The sequence below is a fragment of the Emydura macquarii genome, unplaced genomic scaffold, assembly GCF_026122565.2.
Source record: "Emydura macquarii macquarii isolate MOO-44397 ecotype Brisbane River unplaced genomic scaffold, CSIRO-AGI_Emac_v2 contig_2897, whole genome shotgun sequence".
Lineage (NCBI taxonomy): Eukaryota > Metazoa > Chordata > Testudines > Chelidae > Emydura > Emydura macquarii.
This window is the reverse complement of record NW_027133034.1, coordinates 14,421,384-14,442,884: the sequence shown is the minus strand read 5'-3', so window position 1 is coordinate 14,442,884 and position 21,501 is coordinate 14,421,384. Positions and strand designations below refer to the sequence as shown.

The window sequence follows — 21,501 nt, the reverse complement described above, 5'->3', positions numbered from 1 at the left end:
TGCATTGGTGCCTGGGACTGGAATGAAAAGCCTGAGAGGTGGAGGCTGGGATATGCATCAAGGGATGGGGAAGAGACAGGACCAGGAAAGCAACAGGCTGGAGGGGAGAGTGCAGAAGGGTAAACATAGGGGGAAATGAGCAGAGGAGCCTGTGTTTAGTAGAGCACACTCCCCTCCAGAGCCTGAAATAGAAACCAAAATTCCCAAATCTCCCCATTCTTCTGCTGTCAGCAATAATCTGTGAACCCCCCTGGCAAAGTGTATTTTCCATCCCCTCTAGCACTGGTCCACATAAAGGATGAAAACCTGCTACTGCTATTAGTTACTCTGTTAGCTCAGGTGTCCATGTGGTGGATCTAAATGTTCCAAAGCTGTATCATGTAGATGTCAATATGATGTCATATAATGACATTTGGATTTTTTCAGGTGTGTTTTTAAAAACCTAGAAAATTACACACCCACATAACTGTATTAAAAGACCATTACTAGGTTGAAACATCAAACACCCAAAAGTTAGGAAAAGCCAGATTTAAGGTTGCCTGTGTGCAACCTTCATTTATCTCCTTTGTCCATATGCATTATGATACAGTGTTTAATTACAACACTTTTGAAAATGAGGACACTTTTTAAGGCACCCAAATAAGAATCAGAGAGTATAAATGTAGACACCCATTTTAAAAAAATCTTGCCTGTGTGCTTAACTAGACAACCTTAACATTCATTTAACATAACTTTTTAAGTGTAATATAATATGAATCTGGAAGATGTCTTACCCGTTTTAATGATTGAATTTTGGGTCTGCCCTAGAATACTGTACTTGACATTTCCTTTTAATTCTTCTTTAAAGCATCTAGTTTTTCTTTGACGTTGTATCTCCAGCCAAGACTTTACCACCAATCAATTCTCATCTGATACACTATACTTCGTATATTGAGAAACAGGAAGCAAGATACAAAGCTGAAGCACTCCTTTTAAATGAAAAATCTACATTACCTAAGCAACGCTTCATTCATTTTTAGCAGATAACAGTGTGCCTAGTTATTTAATGTTCTATAACAATTCAAGATACAAATTAAAATAATATTTACATATGTTTCATTACAAAAAAGAAAGTTTACAGGAATTAAACAATCCTATAAAATCCCTTTTGGAATTATCACAACACTCAGGCAAATTGATTACACTAACCATGGGACTTTGAGATGTTCAAAGATACTATGTGCCCATGGCTTCAAGTACCAAACATGTCAGGAACATTCATGGGATACTTATGACTCCTTTTAATTCATATTCAGGTTCAACTTATAAACAATTTATAAAGGGCTAATGGTTAATATTTTAATACATTTTTATCAATTCTTGTAGATTGTTATAAAGTCCAACAGGTTAATAGATTCCTTAACACCATATATTGATGTGATCTTGAGTGCAGAGACTGCTTTCTCCCAGTTTACTGTGGGGTTCAAGACACTGCAAAGGAAGCAAGGAGGTGGTGGTGTCGTAACCCTGTGCTTGCCAAAAATCAACCAAAGAGTGGGATTGATGCGCACAAGAGAATAGCTTCCTTTTCTCACCCCACAGCTCCAGGCATAATTCTGCTTCAAAGCTCTCCCTGGAGCATTGCATCCCCACACTTCTCCCATTGCTTGCTAGTGCTCATAAGGCATTTTCAGGCCAGAGTAATATTCTTCCCACTCTCTCTTTTTCTGTAATGAAATGCTGACCTATCCAGTGTTCATTTATTTGTTCTTCCTTCCCCTTCCCCAGACTCACCTTAATAGGATGTTTGCTAACTTTCTGGTGCCTAATAACTCATTTTCTGGAGAGTTAATCTCTCTAATGAACTATTTTTTTTCTTAGCAGGATTTTCTGTGGCTGGTCCTTTAAATTTGGTGGCACCAGCTGCTGCAGATCTAATTTAGCCATTTTGCAACTGAAAGCTGCTCCCTGAATCTTTCTATCTTCCAGCTGGTAGGTACTTGCTGTGTTTTCCCCTTTTTATTTCAGAGAAAGCACTTTCTTCCACTAAGTATTGGACATTTATCAGATTGAAAAGCTATTTGCAGATGCTAAGACATTAAAGGAATGTAGAATTGTAACAATTCATGCTGAGTAAGAGGGAAAGGGGAAGATTGAAGTATATAATGCATTCAACAAGATTACTTTGTCACATCTGTCAGCTGTGTGGACTGCAGTGTTGAAATCATATATGGTCAACAAGCAAATCATGCAAGTGAAGCATGTGAAGTGTCATAGTGGCTCAAGACTGACTTTACCGATGTACATTGTCAGATAACTCAATAGCCATAGCTTTATAGAGTTCATGGGAGGGTACGTTTTCAAAGCATTGCTTTTTAGCTGTTTAATTTCCCTTGACTTGATGACAGTCAAGCAGCTAAATCACCACTTGGCACTCTGAAAGTGTACCCCTCTCTCAGTTCCCCATGTCAAAAGAAGTCAGGGTGGAAGACATGCCATATGTATTGAAGCAGTTTCTGGGCAGTGACATTGATTTAAAAATATCAGTAACTGTGTACTCACCATATAATTGACTGAAAGGCCACTTTTGTAAATCATTAGCAGGAGCTAACTTCCTACTTGGTGACATCTCATCCATCTCGCCTGTCTTGTTAGGCTGCTAACTAAATATTCTGATCCCATAGTGTTAATCAAGTGACATCAAGGCTCTTGGTAGTCTAAGAGATATTGGACCTAAATCATGTGGCATGGCCTCCCAATTTATGCAGCAAAGCTGCCATTGAATTATGTGTCAATGCAGATTGCTTACACAACCGTGCAAAACCTTCCGTTTTACTGAAACCATTCTAAAAATGCACATCAGAGTAAGACTATATAAAATGTGTACTATTAATTTGGATTCTAGTAGAGAAATAACAAGTTTGGAAAGCTTAGGGGCTTTGCAGGAGGATGGGCTTTTTGGAACAAGGCACAGGCTGAGGAAGTATGGGGCTTCTAGAATCACTGTGAGGCAAAATAGGCTGAAGCACTTTCCTGGGGAAAGCAACTGGAGTTAATAGGAGACCTGGAAGGTAGGGATAGGAAACAGAAGGACCTAAACAAACTGGAGGATTGGGCCAAAAGAAATCTAATGAGGTTCAACAAAGAAAAGTGCAGAGTCCTCCACTTAGGAAGGAAGAATCCCATGCACAGCTATAGACTGGGGACCGACGAACTGGGCAGCAGTTCTGCAGAAAAGGACCTGGGGGTAACAGTGGGTAAGAAGCTGGATATGAGTCAGCAGCGTGCCCTGGTTGTCAAGAAGGCTAATAGCATATTGGGCTGCATTAGGAGGAGCATTGCCAGCAGATCGAGGGAAGTGATTATTCCCCTCTATTCGGCATTGGTAAGGCTGCATTTAGAGTATTGTGTCCATTTTTGGGCCCCCCACTACAAAAAGGATGTGGAGAAGTTGGAGAGAGTACAGCGGAGGGCAACAAAAATGATTAGGGGGCTGGAGCACAAGACTTATGAGGAGAGCTAAGGAAACTGGGCTTGTTTAGTCTGCAAAAGAGAAGAATGAGGGGGAATTTGATAGCAGCCTTTAACTACCTGAAAGGGGGTTCCAGGGAGGATGGGGCTAGGCTGTTCTCGGTGGTGGCAGATGACAGAACAAGGAGCAACGGTCTCAAGTTGCAGTTGGGGAGGTCTAGGTTGGACATTAGGAAAAAGTTTTTCACTAGGAGGGTGCTGAAGCACTGGAATGGGTTACCTAGGGAGGTGGTGGAATCTCCATCTTTAGAGATTTTTAAGCTGAGGCTTGACAAAGCCCTGGCTGGGATGATATAGCTGAGGTTAGTCCTGCTGTGAGCAGGGGGTTGGGCTAGATGACTTCCTGAGGTCCCTTCCAACTCTAATCTACTATGATTCTATTAGCTGCCATCCCGAGCTCCTAAGCAGCACAGTACAGTGACATGTCTACAGAGAACAGGAACTCCCCATGTTAGACACTATACCCCACTGTGCAACTCCTAAAACATACAGGAACCGGTCATTTTGTTGGACTGAGAAACTTATGTCTCTGAGTTGCACAGTTTAGGAACTGTGGAAAATGAAAGGCTGGATGCCATATATAAATCATTACGTCTGCTAGAATGGATCTCAGTTTCTGCACAGTTTAGAAGCCCTAGATAGCAGCTTCTATGCCCTTGGCAGCATTTGGTTTTTTTCCACTAGACACTCTGAGAAGGTCTGGCAGGCAGGTCTTTGATGTGAACACAGGGACAAAATGAGGACAGACAGATGCATGGAAGTAAGCAGAAGGGTGCAGTTTTTATTAAACTTTAGCAAGGGGAGGGGCACTTCCCGCCCATCACCCATACTGGGAATTTAATTGGTTCCAGTGCAGAGGTTACAGGGCTTCTTGCCATATAAACTATAATGCAGGATAGGGTCTCCTCAGTCTATCCTGCAGGTCTCAGCTCTCTCTAATTCTTAGCACCCTCCTATTCACAAGGGAGAAAGAGCAGCTTGAACCCAAGACTGATCATCAAAATCCCAGGGCTGTTACCTCTGGAAACCATTTTATTCTCTTAACCACACTGGAAGCCAGCCCCACGTTGTGATGAATAAATAATTTTACCCTTCTACCTCACTTAGGTACTAAATGTATTCCTACTTAACCCATTGTAGGTTGAAAGTGTTGTTAGGAAGGGGAAAACAAGCAAAAGCCCAGCCTAGTCCTCTGCCAATTAGAAAACAGGAGAAAAAATTCCTTCCTGACCCCCCTAGACAGGCAATTGACTAGACCCAAAGCATCGGTCAGGCTGGGTTCCCATTCTTAGTTTGGATGAGTAAGGGGGTTGCTGGAACAGAGCTAAAAGAGGCTTCACATGGCGCCTGAGCTGAGTTAAATTCTGGGAGTTGGGGCATGCTGGCCAATCAGCATCCCTCCCCTCCAGCTGGCCAATGGCTGCCAGAGACTCCCAAGGGGAAGAGCTACCTGACAAGTGCCTCTCTTCCTTGCCTCTGGGACTATCCCCATTTCACTGCCAGACCCATCAAGTTCCCCCACCTACTGATGTTGGTAGGTGGCATTTTTAAAGAAAGCAGCGTGGAAGCATGAATTTAGCATGAATTGCACCCGATTGTAAATTAAACTGAGTTTTGACTAAATAGTCATTAAAATTGTCTATTAAAATTAACAAGGGTTTCCTTCCCAAACCAAAACAGAATATCAACATTAACAGTAAATATGTCTTACTCATCGGTAATCATTGAAGCAATTTCATATGGGAAATAATTCCATATAAAAGCTCGCTACAAGGAGGACCATTAAGAGGATGAAAACACAAGTTCTATCTGCCTAGTACCTTGGCTTAATGAATGTGTTTACAATGTTCTTTGCAGAGCAGTAGTAGCAAATTGAAAAAAAAACCAAAAAAAAAAAACCCAGGAAATCACCAGTGATTGTACATTAAAATGATAAACAATGAAAACAGCTTCACAGTTAGGCAAAATGCAATGGCAGAGTCAATCTGTGATTTAGGCTGATTACAGCACAATAGTGGGAGGGTGTAATTTCAAGTGTAGGAAAGTGTGTCCCCTTTGTAAAAATCTTGTTCTGCTCTTAAAAGGGCCTCCAAAGATTTCTCTCTTTCTTATGGGCTTCTATAAATATTTATATCCACAAATATTTCATCCTTACCAGTACTTGATGGGAGAACAGGGGATGCCAATAAAATACACCCACTAGGGAAATATGCCTAACAGTAGATTGAAAGGTAATACCTTCTTTTGTGTGACATGGCATCCACAATGATCACTATACTAAAAAAGAAGCTTAAGTAACAAATCTGGAAAGTCTGTGACAAATTCCTCACTTGATGGGTACTTTACAGTTTCCTGTTGGAGTGTCAGTGACAATCAACCTGTTTATCCAGGTTATGAGAGAATGCTGACAGCTTTCTATCCCAAATTAGGATAATTTAGCCCAGACTTTGGTTCTAAGGCCTTGTCTACATTGGCACTTATGCCAGCAAAACTTTTGTCGCTCAGGGGTGTGAAAAAACACAACCTTGAACAAAAGTTTTGCTGGTGTAAGCTCTTCTGTTTTCAGCGCTATGTCAGTGGGACATTGTCCCCCTCGGACATCGCTACCACTGCTCATGTCAGCGGTTTCATTATGTTGTCAGGAGAGCTCTCTCCCATCGACATAACACGGCAACACAAGTGCTCTTACACCAGCACAGATGTAATGACACAGCTGTGCCACTGTACGTTTTAAGTGTAGATTACCCCTAAGCTATTTAGTGTTTTATTTAATTTATTTTGCCGCCTTAGACTTTTGACCCATGAAATTCGGGTGGGGATTCCCTTTTGCTACCTTTCTTATTCTAATCACATAGGAGACTGCTAAGGGAGATTGTTAAGCGTTCTGGGCAGCAATACTACCAATACATGAATGGTGCACAGCTGTCTGTCTCTCTTTCACTGAACCAGCTGATGATATTTTTTGTTTTCTGACTGTATGGCAGCAGTTGGGGTAGCAGCTTGCAGCCACCATCTCAAGTGATGCAATTTGGGTTTGTGGAGAAACAATGTGTTTTGATTTTCAGATGTGTTGAGCACCAGCCTCTCTTATGATCATGAGGGGGAGCTACTGGTGTTCAGAGCCTCTGAAAAATCATGCCGGGTGATACCTAGTGACTTTCCTCCACGATAATGTCATTTTAAAATATTATCTGGATGGTGGTTCTGGGAATGGCATTACAGTAAGGATGCTGTGAGGCATCACTTAATAGATAGCAACCCATGTTGAAATGTAACTAATGTGGTCTAATGATTCTCAACTCAGCATTATAGAATTTCAGCATTTGAGATATGGTAGTAAATTCAAGTTAAAGGACATTATGTTTGGTTTTTTTGTAATCATAACAGTTTCCACAAACACATTAGTACCTAACATTTGCATGAAATCTGAAATTATAGCAAGTACTTAACTCCAGAAATTGATCCATGTGAAATCACAAAATTGATCATATTTGCAAACTGAATTTGTCATGACTCATGCAGTTGAAAGATTTCAAGCTAGATATACAAAAGGTGGCTAGATAATCATTGGCATGCTATTTCATAGGGTGTTGACCAAAACAATCACTGTAGTAGTACCATAGTTTATGCTTAGATTTCCACAATTAAAGTAGAGATCGACATCAGATAGCCTGAGCCATCCCATCATGGGCTTTGATATTCTAGATTTTACAAGCTAAATAGTGTCAGGCCTATGTAATACTTGGCTGGAAGACCTCAAAGGAAAAAAACAAGGTACAGATGGCACTCATTCTCCAATTCAGAATTTTAGATTGTGAGCGCTTTGGGGTTTGGGCTCTCTTTATTTTTAAATCTTATATAGTGCTGAGCATGCTGCTGCTGCTTGACAAACTGATAGCAATTAATAATTAACATCCAAGTATGAGGTTAAGCAGTAGCTAGCTATCTACTTTGGCACTTTTGACCCCCAACACCAAAGTATTTGTGCACGGGAAAAACTTGTCACTCAAATGAGACATAAAATTGAGATCTTGTAATTTTTTTAATGACCAGAAATTATCATTGTATTCTTCCAAGAAGAGGTTGTGAGTTTGTTTTTTGCCCTGTTGTTTTGGCCCAACTCCAGTCTGGGTTATTTGGTGCAGATGTTTGAAAATGTAGTACTTTATGTATATAGCTTATGATTCTGTAAAATGCGTTGAGGCTTGCAATAGGCACTATATAGTCATTGATTTCTGCATATGGGGAACTATTTTAGTTCACAGTTTAAATGGGAATGTGAACAACCAAAAATCAACCTCCTGTTTCTCTCAACAAGGAAAATTCGCCAAGGTAATATCATCACTATGCTCAGAAACAAGGGAGAAAAAAGGCCAAAGAGATAGTTTATAGCTATAAGCTATCTATTTTAAAAGAGGATTTTTTTAAAAGTAAAGATTAAAAAGAATCTAAAAATTCAATCCTGTTTCATCAAAACAAAATACATTTTTACCTAAAGGCAGGTTAATTAACAGCAGGATTAACAGTCATTATATGTAGCTAATTAGAAATGAGTCAAAGGGTTATATAATCTGGACAGCTGTAAACTTTAAGTGCTGGTTGGCTTGAAAGAAATGCTAATATTTACTCCCTATTATGCATTTGCCTAAATTGCCAGCTCAATCTAAATTGAAGGATAAAGAGTAAAGACTGTCAGAAATGCCTGGCAATTATAACGAATAATTCTGTTTACTGTGAATGGAGTCAGCAGGTGGACTCTCTAAATTCTGGACAAGAACTGTTAATTTCCAAATGATCCAAAGAAAAAGGAGACTTTGGAATGCTTTTCCATGGAAATATGTTGTATAAACAAAACAATCATTCTTTTGTGGAGTTTGATAAACCCTGGGTCATTGAGCATTAGGCTGATACGATTCATTGAGATTCAATGATAAGAGGAAAACATCTTGACTGCCTCCCACCCACAAAATCTATTCATTTAAAACCCTAAAACAGATTTTCTGGTTTTCCCTTTTCTGGGAGCATCCATGGGCACCTTAATGTCTCTCTGGAGAAGTTTCAGCCTAGTTCCTTTGGGATACCTTTGTGGTTCTTACCTGCTCAGTCTCTTTTCAGATTTCTTGGAAAAATGGCATACTTGTTGAATTTATGTTGTCGTTTGTGATTCTCCTGACTATCTCACTTTCTCTGTTTTGCTCCCCTGAAAGGAGGAATAAGGAATGAATATTTTAAACGGAAATGAAAGGAATACTAAAAAGGAGTAACTTAAAATCCATTAGTGTAGACATTGATTTTATGCCAAACAAGAATTTTGTCTTCTTAGGAACTTAAATCTGGTTTTTCTCTATATGGAATACTTCTACTATGAATCCCTTTAATAAGGGCATATTTTTACTTTTGGACCCACACTGTAGATCTCTTCTCTATGGACACTAGACTGAACCAAAACAGCAGAATTGAAGAGCTCTAGTCTTCAATGTCCTATACTTAAGAAATGTTCAGTGCTTAGCAGCTTTTTTCTGGGAATTTGTTAGTTGACCTGGTTGGGGTTTTTCCAACTAAACATTTTTTAATTGGAAAATGCCAATTCGTTGAAAATGAAACTACCCATAGGAAAGGGTTGATTTCAAGGAATTTCTCTGAAAGTTTTTTGAAAAAAAATTGAAATTATCAAAATGTCCCATTTTGACACTTTCAGAGCAAAGGGTTTGTTTTCAGTTCAAAACAATTTTTTTTAGAAATTGTAGTTAATTTATACTAAAAGGTTAAAATATAAAAAAAAGGCAAAGAAAACAATACATGTTTAGTGACCTACTTGCAATTTTTTTCAGATTATTGATTGGTGAAAATTTTAAATTTTGAATTTCGTCCTGGTTCAAAATGAGAAAAAAGTTTGAAACCTTGAAAATTCTTACAGGATGGAAAAGCCATTTCCAGCTTCCTTGATTAGGTTGTAATAAATGCAAATTCCACTTTTTCCAATGGGTGGCTGCCAAAATATCTATGAGACCAATTAAAACTGCACTACAAAAAAGATGTGGACAAGTTGGAGAGAGTCCAGCGGAGGCAACAAAAATTATTAGGGGGCTGGAGCTTAAAACTTATGAGGAGAGGCTGAGGGAACTAGGCTTGTTTAGTCTGCAAAAAAGAAGAATGAGGGGGAATTTGATAGCAGCCTTTAACTACCTGAAAGAGGGTTCCAGGGAGGATGGAGCTAGGCTATTCTCAATGGTAGTAGATGACAGAACAAGGTTCAATCATCTCAAGTTGCAGCAGGGGAGGTCTAGGTTGGATATTAGGAAAATGTTTTTCACTAGGAGGGTGCTGAAGCACTGGAATGGGTTACCTAGGGAGGTGGTGGAATCTCCATCTTTAGAGGTTTTTAAGCTGCGGCTTGACAAAGCCGTGGCTGGGATGATTTAGCTGAGATTAGTCCTGCTGTGAGCAGGGGGTTGGACTAGATGACCTCCTGAGGTCCCTTCCAACCCTAATCTTCTATGATTCTATAACCATCTCTCTCTGAAGTGGCTGTATGTTTTACAAGAGCCTAAAAGGCCATCATCTTTAGTTCAGCTTTGGACAAAGTTCATGATATGACAGATAGCGTCAGAAGGTTTGCATGATTGGGCTAGATTCTGTCACCAGGATGGAGTGTAGCTGTGCTGCCCCAGGAGTATTCTGCTGAAGGAATTGTGGCTCAAGGTACCAAAAGTCCCTCCTTGCACCTGCCTTGCTCAGTGGGGTTTGAGGGTGGGGTTAATTACTGCTGTTACAAGCTGACAGTAAATTACTAATAGCCATCCCCCACCCCGTTAGCTCAGCTGCACTGGTCCAAGAGCAAGGAATTGGAGCCAAGACGTTACCTATTCTTCACCCCGTACCAGCTCAGTTGTTCCAGGTGGGGACTAAGCAGGCATGTACCCTGCTTAAACCTATGTGCCTTGACCTATAGTCCAAGTAGTTTGCATAGGGACATAAGACAGGGTTGTTACTTATCTGTGCTGATGTGTAGATCAAATCATAATCTATCCCTTAGTGATGCAATTAAGTATGGTGCAAATATCTTGTAGGTTACATAATGCAGTTGGCCTCATACTTCAGTATGTGTATTGATGACAAATCCTTATTCCAAAAATATGCTTGGGCTAAGGATCACCTCATTCTTGATAGCTTCAGTGTTTTACACTCTTTGATCTGTAACATGCATATGATGTTGATATTACTTAGTTAGTGAGTGCAATACCATTTAAGTGATAAGCCACTTTCTCACTGCCTTTCTTCCAGTTGATTTTTAGACCCTTTTGCCAGAAGCTTGGAAATAGTTCTGTGCTAATTCTTGCATGCTGCTATCATAGAATCATAGAACTGGGCTGGAAGGGACCTCAAGAGATCAACTAGTCCAATCCCCTGCACTGAGGAAGGACCAAATATAACTAGACCATACCTGATAGGGTGACCAGATAACAAGTGTGAAAAATCAGGACAGGTTGCCTATACTAGACAAAACCCTAATATTGAGATTTCTGGTCATCCCAATCCCTGACAGGTGCTCTTAAAAACCACCAGTGGTGGGGATTTGACAGCCTTTCTTGAAAGCCTATTCCAGAACTTAACTATCCTTAAAGTTAGAAACTTTTCCTCCTAATATCTAACCTAAATCTCCCTTGCTGCAGATTGAGCCCATTATTTCTTGACCTACCTTCAGCGGACATGGAGAAGAATTGATCTTTATAACAGCCTTTAACATATTTGAAGACTATTATCAACTCTCCTCCCAGTCTTCTTTTCTCAAGAAGAAACATGCCCACTTTTTGTAATCTTTCCTCCTAGGTCAGGTTTTCTATACCTTTGATAACTTTTGTTCTCCTTTGGATTCTCTTCAATTTATCCACATCTTTCCTAAAGTGTGATGCCCAAAATTGGACACAGTTGTCCTGTTCTACTTGGCCCTAGTGAGGCCTCAGCTGGAGTAATATCTCCCATATCTTACATATGACACTCCTTTTAATATACTCCAGAATGATATTAGCGTTTTTCACTACTGCATCACATTGTTGGCTCATATTCAATTTGTGATCTTTTATGACCCCCATATCCATTTCTGTAATACTACCACCCAGCCAGTTATTCCCCATTTTGTATTTGTGCATTTGACTTTTCTTTCTCAAATATAGCACTTTGAACTTTTATGGAATTTCATTTGTTGATTTCAGACCAATTTCCGAATTTTTCAAGGTCATTTTGAATTCTAAACCTGTCTTCCAAAGTGCTTACAATCCCTCCCAATTTGGTGTTATGTGCAGATTTTATAAGCATACTCTCCACTCCATTATCCAAGTCATTAATGAAAATATTGACTAGTACTGGACCTAGGATAGACTGCTGTGGAACCTCACTAGATAACTCCTCTCAGTCTGAAAGTGAACCATTGATAATTACTATATGAGTATGGTTTTTCAACCAGTTGTAGTACATTTATAGTATAGTATAGTAATTTCATTTAGGCCACATTTCACTAGTTTGCCTCTGAGGATGTCACGAGGGACTGTGTCAAAGCCTTATTAAAAATCAAGATATATCACATCTGCAGTTTCCTCTCATCAGTAACCCTGTCATAGAAAGAAATTAGGTTGGTTTGACTTGATTTGATCTTGACAGATCCATTTAGGTTATTTCTGATAACCCTATTATCCTCCAGGTGCTTACAAACTGATTGTTTAATAATTTCTTCCAGTATCTTTCCAGGTCTCAAAGTTTGGCTGACTGTTCTATAATTCCCCAGGTTCTCTTCCCCCACCCCTCCTTTTAATGAGAGACCCATCCCCCATGAGTTCTCAAAGATAATCGCTAATGGTTCCACGATTGCTTCATCTAGTTCCTTAAGTACCTCAGGATGTATTTCAACAGGCCTGCCTACCTGAATACATCTAACTTATCTAAATATTCTTTAACCTGTTCTTTCCCTGTTCCTTCCTCCTTGTTTTTAATATTAATTGTGTTGAATATGTAGTCAACATTATCATTTTTAGTGAATACTGAATCAAAACAAGCATAAACACTTCAGAATTCTTGGTATCATCTGTTATTAGCACTCTTTTCCCACAAAGTAGTAGATCAACATTTTTCTTCATCTTTCTCTTGCTTCTAACGTATTTATAAAACTTATCTTTCTTATGCACACATAATAATGATTCATTTCCACCAATATTTTAGCATGGTATCGTTCATCAATATCCACAATCCACACAGAGGTTCAATCAGTAAGTAGATCAATTTTCTCAGAACCAGTTTATAGTCATTAGGACCAGGAACACCTGCAGAACTCATTGTCAGGGATGTTGTGAAGGCCAAAACTATAATTATAATTTAAAAAATAATTAGATAAGTTCCTGGAGGATAAGTCCATCAGTGGCTATTAGCCAAGGTGATCAGGGGTGCAACCCCATGCTCTGGATATCCCTAAGCCTCTGACTTCCAGATACTGGGACTAGATGACAGGGGATAGATCACTTGGTAATTGCGCTGTTCTCTTAATTCCCTTTGAAGCATCTGACACTGACCACTGTTGGAAGACAGGACACTGAGCTACAATGGACCATTAGTCTGATCCAGTATGGCCATTCTTATGTTCTTATGTTTCTTTATAGCTTTTAACAGATTTGGCTATCAGACTACTCTACATCTGAAAACATTTTTCTGTATCAAGATTTTTCATAATACCTTTAACCACTATGTAGATCTTATCAATTTGTATATCATCAATAAATCCATCAGTTCTAACTGCTATCACCAGAGATTTTTCTACGGTTAATAGAAAATACTTTGGTATGTTTGTTCTATAATTTTCATTAAATTGTGGTATGAACCTGGTGAAATATATGGCAAGTTGTCATTTTTGAAGTCATTAACATTCTTTCTTTAATAAAGCTAATTTGAAACCATTTTCTTGCCACCCTTTGGAAAGGCCAATATCATGTAGATAAAGACTCTTATCCTGTAAAGTGATCTGAATGGACAGATGATTCCACTCCTGCAGATTCCTTTTGGAGTCCATGGAGATCCATACATTTTTATAGTCATTTGATACAGTGCTTATCTTAGTGGATGAAGAATCTGCCACAGAAGATCCTCTCTTTCTCAAATATTTTGGAACAATGGTGAATCAGTGCCGTACCATGACTGGCAAAGAAATGGAGACTCACACCCCATTTCTGCTGGCGATACTAATTTGGGGGCAAATTCAAGTGATGAAGTTTCTTACATTTTTTAGTTTAAAAATATTTACAGGGAGCTTCTTCCCTGCCTCTTATAATTTCTGATTGTTGTGCCAAAACAGAATGGGGTGTGTGTAAAATTGAAATAAAACCAGCTGTGACTTTAACTACGCCATCCTTCCTTTTCATTTACCATGCTGCCATAATTAATAAATAAATTCACTAGTAAATTGGATCTTTTTTCTATTATACTAGTACTACTGACACAGCTTCTGTATTCAGTACTGTCGAGTCCTCTAAACCTCACTCTGAAGACTGAATCCTAAAAGTGCTCATCAGAGGTACTGAGCACCCTCCTCCCTCAGATAATATAATTAATGAAGGGTACTCAGCTCCTTTCTGGATTATCTACTAAAAGACCAAGTATGTTAGTATATTAAACATAGCTAATTGGTTCCTCAAACACAAGAGGCTAATTACATTTCAAATATTCTCTTACAAATATTTCTGAGAATTTACAAGTGCTAGACAGCAATGCAATCGCTCCATGTGCTGTATTCACTGATTTATTATGGTTCAGTCATCTTAAGAAACTGCTGTCTGATTGGTTAGTGTAATGAGAACTTTGACCGTGCTTCCTCCTTAGGGAAGTAATTTCTGTATATAGGGCTGAAGAAAATCTTTTGGTATTTTATTGATTTATTTTTCAGGTAGATGTTGTAGTTTACCTGCCTCAATTGTAGAGAGTGGGAAACTGAGGCAACTTCTTTGTTGTTGGTAAAGAATTTAAAAATTCAGAGTGTAGGAACCAATCAAAGCACATGGATTATAGTATGACCACAGCAGAGAGATTAGTTCAATCACAGTGTGGTTATAGATAAATAACCATAAAAGAATAATACCATCATCTGCACTATGGGAAATAATGAATGTCAGCCAGAGTGCTATAATATACATAACTCTCTGGGTATTCAGAAATAGTCAGACAATGGGTAAGCAGATCAGACATCCAGTCAGAGTGCACAAAATTACATAATTCAGAGAAACTGTGCTGTTAGGGATCAGTATCTTTCTAGAATCCCAGAAAACTGATTGGTTGAGACAATTCAAGTCAGTATGGTACATAATTTTCTCCTGCAAAGTCTAGTTTCTAGCCTCCTTTCTAAATCTCAACTCTAATTTTGATAAAAATGTTAGTCATTGTGGAAAAGAATGCAGCAGTAAACTGATCAGTAATCCCAAACCAAAGTGTAACGTACTCCAACTCCATTTAATTTTTGGAAGATCAGAAGACAAAACAGCTCAGATTCTCTGCTGAAGTGTAGCTCACGTGCATGTGCATAGGTGGCTTTAAGGCACCTTTGTGTTCCTCAATCCTGCGGTTGTCTCCTGTATTAAATTAGAACAGCCTCAGGGTTGCTTTATTGTATAACAGCTTCCCATGGCAGTAGCTGGGGCCTGTCCTGGCAGCTAGGGATCCTGGGCTTACGGATACCCTATTTATGCCTTCTCTTCCCAGGCTATGTCATCTGCATGGTTGCCCTATGACATCCTAAGATTCCCCTATACAAGGAAAATTCTCCAGTGATTGACCAATCTGGTTTTAGGACAACTCTGTACCACCCCATGCTATTCAAGGAGATGGCCCAACATACTTTTGCAGACTGCTTTAATAAGAAATTCACAATGAAGATGGGAAGCTTCTTTTCTTCCGCTCTTTTATCCAGGGATCAGACTTTCCAAATGTTTCCCCCAATGACAGGGTAACAATTATTATCATCCAAAGGGGCTTAGTTTAGATAATGAGAGAGCTGTTCATTTACTGGTTGTTTACAAACACCACTGTAGAAGTCTGAGAGAAGCTGTAGAGTGCGTGAGATTTTTAAAAAGGGTGAGATTAAAGGGGCTTTTTCTTTTTGTTTTATTTCCCCTTTTAAATTTTTGACTATTTTTGTGCAAGAGGCACCCTCAGAACTGCCAGTTGGGAGGTACTATCATATCTGCAGTGCTGGTACGGACAAATACAGCAGGGTTGAGTGATACACAGGTTTATTGGAAGGTGACAGGAGAGGAGTTAATATGTTTAGAGCTTTTCTATACATGGAAATCACCTGCAATAGCTATTCCACAGTAGTTCCTTGTGTAGATGCTCTTATTCTTTGGAAGTGGATTAAGCTAAACCACAAAAAGGCACTCTGTGTGGAATAAGAATGCCCACATGGTGTGCTAGTGAGGAAGAGCCGTTGCATTTTAAATTCACACTCTATCTTATTTTGCAATAGCTTCTTTGTTTAAAAAATGTCGTTATGCTAATTTATATGCCTGACTGGCACCTTTCAAATGTGTCTGTGTTTCATTTTATCAAAATAGATCTTTAGCCATAAGTATTTTAAGTTACTGTGGCACAAACTGGTTTGATCAAGGCTGACTATGGCCAGCTATGTTGATATTCAGAAGACAGAAGGTTAAGCATATGTTGATATCAATTACAATAACATCTAGTCTGTCATATCTAAAAATCCTTGCTTTAGGAAGGGAAATCTCATTCCAACACCTTGACATTATTCCTGTAAGTATCTCTGTCTGTTTATTTAGATGTAGCCAAACAGACCAAAAACAAAAGCACACACTTATTCTACATTCCAGGCATCCTCTACAATTATTTAAAAGCACAGTCAAAGACAAGAAATAACAGTAAACTCCATCAATTACAGCAGTGAATAATTAGATGTAAGAGTAAAAGGGGAAAAATAGAAAACTATCCCACTTTCCCTGAACGTCATCCCTCAAGCAACATCCCTCTCCGCAAAATCTCCCACAAAAGGTACGCCTATACCCATTATGAAAACGTGATAGGAACCTCTTTCAGCATCCCATTAGGCCAGCTGAGTTTTTAAGGGAGAGTGGTCGCAGAAGCAGAAGGAAGAGAGGTGAGTGTCCAAGGGAAAGGTGATTATCAAGTATTTTCCTGCCACACAGCTTTTATCTTAGCTAGTAGGCAGCTTATTGAAAATAATCCTAAAGTTGCATTTTGTTAAATAGTTCTATTTTAAAATGATTTTAAAATGTTTTAAATGCTGCCTGCCAGTCATTCTGGCTGGAGTCCAAGCCCATTTGATTCTCTCTTTACATTATGAGCAGCTTAAAAACTAAGTGAAAGTCCCTCAAGAACCAAATTCTAAGGATTTGTGTTCTCCCCCCTCCAATTTTCTCTGTGAAATTTGGATCCTCTTAAATGAAAGCAGAACTAATCTATGAGCTTGCTTCAGTTTCTTTTAGCATAGAGCATGTTTTTTTAAACATATATCTCATGCAAGCTTAGAAGGTATTTTACAAACAGTTTTTTCCCCCTTGGAATTAGCAATTTAGTAAAAAATGACATCTCTGCTCAAAATGGCATTAACAATAGCTTGATGGCAAGAAAATACAATCCTGTCAACTTGGATCTCATGAATAGTTCACAAGGTCCAATTTCATGTTTTATCCCATCATTAAAGACAGAAAGCATCTATATACCATACATGCTTGTTAATAACGACTTTCTGATATTTGTAGAAATAACACTGTAAACTCTTATCTATGAATTGTGATTTCATTCTGTTTTTATTTGAATTCTGATTTTGAATCTCACAGCATTGCAGGCCTCAATATTAAAACTAATAGTATCTGCTAGACTATATGATATGATTGTTTATTCAAATGCATTAAAGAAATCCCTACACCAATAATTTGATTTTGGGTTGGGACATTGGAACCGTTGGAACCAAAGGATGTGGTTGATTCTCCATGACCTGAAATCTTTAAATCAGACGTGGATGTCTTTCAAAAAGAGATGCTGTAGTTCAGCCCCAGGTTACTGGGCTTGATGCAAGAATGACTGGGTGAATGATTTGTGTTAGGTAGATGTTCACAAAGGTATTAATCCATCAAGGTCATTCTGGCTATTATGTCAAAAGCTTTATGAAGTAGGAAGGTTTTCCAGCATTTCCTAAAGTTAGCTAGACTGGATTTGTTTTAATCTTCTCTGAAAGCTCATTTCATAGCTGAATGCTCTCAACTCACGTGCTTTGTTATCTGTGTTGTTCTAGAGGAACCCATCTTCTACTTCTGCAGAAAGATGGTGCAGTTCTTAGGGAGCTCGCCGGAACTTGAGAGAGCTAGGTTCAGTTCCCTTCACTGCCACAGATTTCCTGTGTTACCTTAAACAAGTCATTTAGGCCTTGTGCCACTGTTCTCCAACTGTAAAATGAGGTTAGTTGTACTTCCCTACTCCAAATAGGTGTTTCAAGACAAATACGCTAGCAATTGTGAGGTACTAAGATAGTATGGTAATCTGAGGGTTTTACCAGTTACCAGAATAGACATATGGAAAACAGAACAGTCTTATGATTCATAGATAAAGCGGTCTCTAAATATGATGCATTAGTTGTTTCGCAGATTAGGACCAACATCTTAAAATGGCAATGGAAGTAGAGTGGGAGCCTGCAAAAAGAGCGGGGCATGGACTTGGTATGTTCATGGCTCCCTAAACCATGCAGATGAGCAGCTGTATTTTGCACTACCTAGAACCTTTGCATTATTTTCACATTCAATTTCAGATACCCTTTGAGACTAGTTTCAGTATATGTCTACACTGGAGATGGAAGATGAAAACTCCAGTATAAATGTACCAGCACTAGTTCTGATCAAACTAATGCCCTAAAAATAGAGGTATAATTGTGGCCATGTGAGCAGTGGGAGGCACTAGCTGTCCTGAGTATGATCCCATCTGAGACCATAGGTACATTCTCAGGTGGCTATCCCTTCTCGTCACTCATGGTATCACAGCTAAATTTCTGTTTTTAATGTGCTAGCTTGAGCAGAGCTAGCACAGGTATGTGTACTCCAGTGAAACTTACACTTCCAGTGTAAGACATACCCAAAATGAAAAATGCATTGATCACTGTGCTCTTGTCTTCTTTCAGGAGCTGGAGGTGAAATAAAGCAATTTGAGTTACTAATGCTGCCCGGTCATCTAAGTTCAGTGATGAGTCAAATATAACCCTGAGGTTTTTGCTCCATTTTTTTTAATGGGGCTGTATCTTATTAACGGAAAGAGGGAAACAGTTTTCTAGCCAGTTCTTCAAAGCATTTTCCCCCTGCCAATCCACATCACCTTCATTTTGCCTGGGTTGAGTTTGAATCAGCTTCTCTTCATGCCAACACTGATTTCTTGTGGGTGTTCTGATATGTTAGTAGTGGAAGTACAGACCAGATAACTTTTGATTAAGCATCCAACTTCTGGGTGCCTTATCTGAACTGAACCTTTGAATTTTTTTAAGTTTATCACTCTTTTTATATGGATCAATTCAAAGTGAAGTACACAGTTATTAGCATATTGTTGGCATCTGAACACGGAATCTCACTATTTCTCCTGCTGGTTTTGTATAAATATTGGAGAGAAGACAGAATTGTATGGATCCCTGCAGGATCCCATAGCAGTCAATGTGTGCTGGCAGTATAAAGCTAAATCATTAGAACCAGGCTGAGAGGGGTCACAGACCAGAGCCAATCATTGGAGCTGGACTCAGGAACCAGCGCTGAAAGATGGAGCTGGAGTCTGGAACCAGGAGCAAGGCTGGAGCAGGACTGGAGCCAATGCAGGACAGGAGCAAGGCAGAAGTTAGAGCAATTGCAACTGTAGACTGAAGTGTTGAGCAGCCAGCAGCTTGCTGCAGCAGCTGCTAAAATAAAAAGCTGGCCTGCTGAAGTCAGGAACCAGGCCTGACTCCCTTCAGCTAGTCCTACTGCAACTGGTTTTCAACCGGTTCACTTTTGAACCAAGGGCACATCTGTACATGCTTGTGCTCAGAGCCCAAGCATAATTTTTTCCAGCTCAGTACAAACTTGTAACATGGGGCCCCTCCCACACACATACCACAATCCCTCATCCTATACATACAATCTCATGAGCCATGAAAACCTTTTTTCTCATGGTAATGGGGGTTGTAGCCTGGGTCAGGCCACCCAGGGCCTCTGGGCCCCTGTAAAGTGTACCCTCCCCCCCCATGTTGGGGCCCTGCTTGTGCTCCACACTCTTTATTTCCTTGCCATCATGACCCACCTTGATACTAAGTGGTGGAATTGTTTGCCACCCATTGAGGGTGAGGAACTCCGATGGACTAGTCTCTATTCCACAGCCCACCGGAGATAGCAGTTGGCAGCTCCTTCATGGAGCCAGGAGCATGGGTGTGTATTTGGTGTGGATCACCCCTCTCTCTGACACTTGACCCTTTTGCGGTGTGAGGGAGACCCTGGCACATGTCTATTTGGAATGTGCCAAGTTGCAGCCCCTTTTCCAGCTCCTCCAGAACCTGCTTCTACAGTTCTGGCTGCACTTCTCCAACCTTCTGATCTACACACACCCCATCTGTGGCCTCACAAAGTCGCAAGACCTCCTCATCAGCCTCATTCTAGCGCTGGCCAAAGTGGCCATCTACAACACCAGAAAGAGGATTTTGGCTGAGGGGGTACTCTGCAACTGTAGGGCCTATATCTGTTCCTCCATACATTCACACATCCAGGCAGAGTTCCTCTGAGCCACATCCGCTGGATTCCTAGACCCCTTTGAGGAGCAGTGGGTGCTCTCTGGGGTTCTCTGCTTGGTGTCCCCTTCAGGTTCCCTCCATTTATCACAGGAACACTCCTGTTCCTGTTTTTCATTAGTTGTCTCCCGTGCTTAGCTGAGTCCAGGGCTCAGTAGCTTCTCCCTTTAGGCTGGGGGAGGGGACTTCAGCTGTGGGCGGGTGTAACCCAATAGGAACCTAGCTGAGCCACTTAATCTAACTGGAGGAAGGGCTGTCTAATCCTCAAAATCATCTGAAGTTGCTAATCCTGACAGTCATCTTTCTGAGTTAAATTGAGATACCATAATTGGAGCCAATATAGTGTTGCACCAACTACTCAAGCTAAATCATGGAGGTGTATTAGCAATACCTTCGGGTCTATTCTGTTGAAAGCTGATGAGAGATCCAGTACCATGAACATGGAAATATTGTCTATATCTATGGACATGAGGAAGTTGTTCTTTACTGTTATCAGAGCTATCTCCTTGCTGTGCCCTGGTCTGGAGACTGAGTGTAAGTACCCAGAATGATGGCAGCTCACGGGAAGAAGCAGAGAAGAATGAAAGAATATGGAGAATGAAAATGTTTCCAAAAAGAACATTGCAATTCATTAACTTTCCAGGTGCTGAAATTTTCTTAGGCTATGTTCTCAATAGCCAGTTCTTCAGTGAGAAGTGTCCATGTGTCAAGCTGTGATGTTGGCCTCTAGAGGAGTCAAGCTGAGGTAGCTTAAAGAAGGCAAAACTGCAAAGAATGGGGCAGGCAGACCCCTAAACATTGGTGGTTTTTCTTCCATTAGATATACCAAGGCAGAAATAAACAGCTTCCGATCACCTCACTGGTCATTCAGAACACAGAAAACACAGTTTCCTTAAAACTATCCAGCCTTTTGTCTAGCACCCAGGCAGCCAAGTGAAATATGATGGGGATTACTGAAATGTAATCCATCAAATGTAAAAAAAAGTTCTACCAATTCCAAAGGATTGGACACATTACCAAATAGATCAATGAATATTTCAGATCTTACCTAAATATATGCTTAAAATCAATGCTTATTAACTAAAGTAATATTTTTTTTAAAAAAAGGAAAGAGAGTAATGGTTAAAAGATCATTATACACACACAGTTCATAAGTCAGTTTCAGAGTAGAGATGATAATTGAGTTGCAAAGT

The 21,501-nt window shown here is 39.7% G+C and overlaps 1 long non-coding RNA gene across 1 annotated transcript in view; it reads left to right on the top strand.

The window, feature by feature from the left end:
- The first annotated feature begins 1,931 nt into the window (after window positions 1-1,931).
- Window positions 1,932-21,501, top strand: part of LOC137166831 (uncharacterized) — a 68,493-nt gene continuing 48,923 nt past the window's right edge. Inside the window, exon 1 of the long non-coding RNA XR_010923836.1 lies at window positions 1,932-1,971. This is a non-coding gene — a long non-coding RNA (uncharacterized lncRNA). The remainder of the gene's footprint in view (window positions 1,972-21,501) is intronic.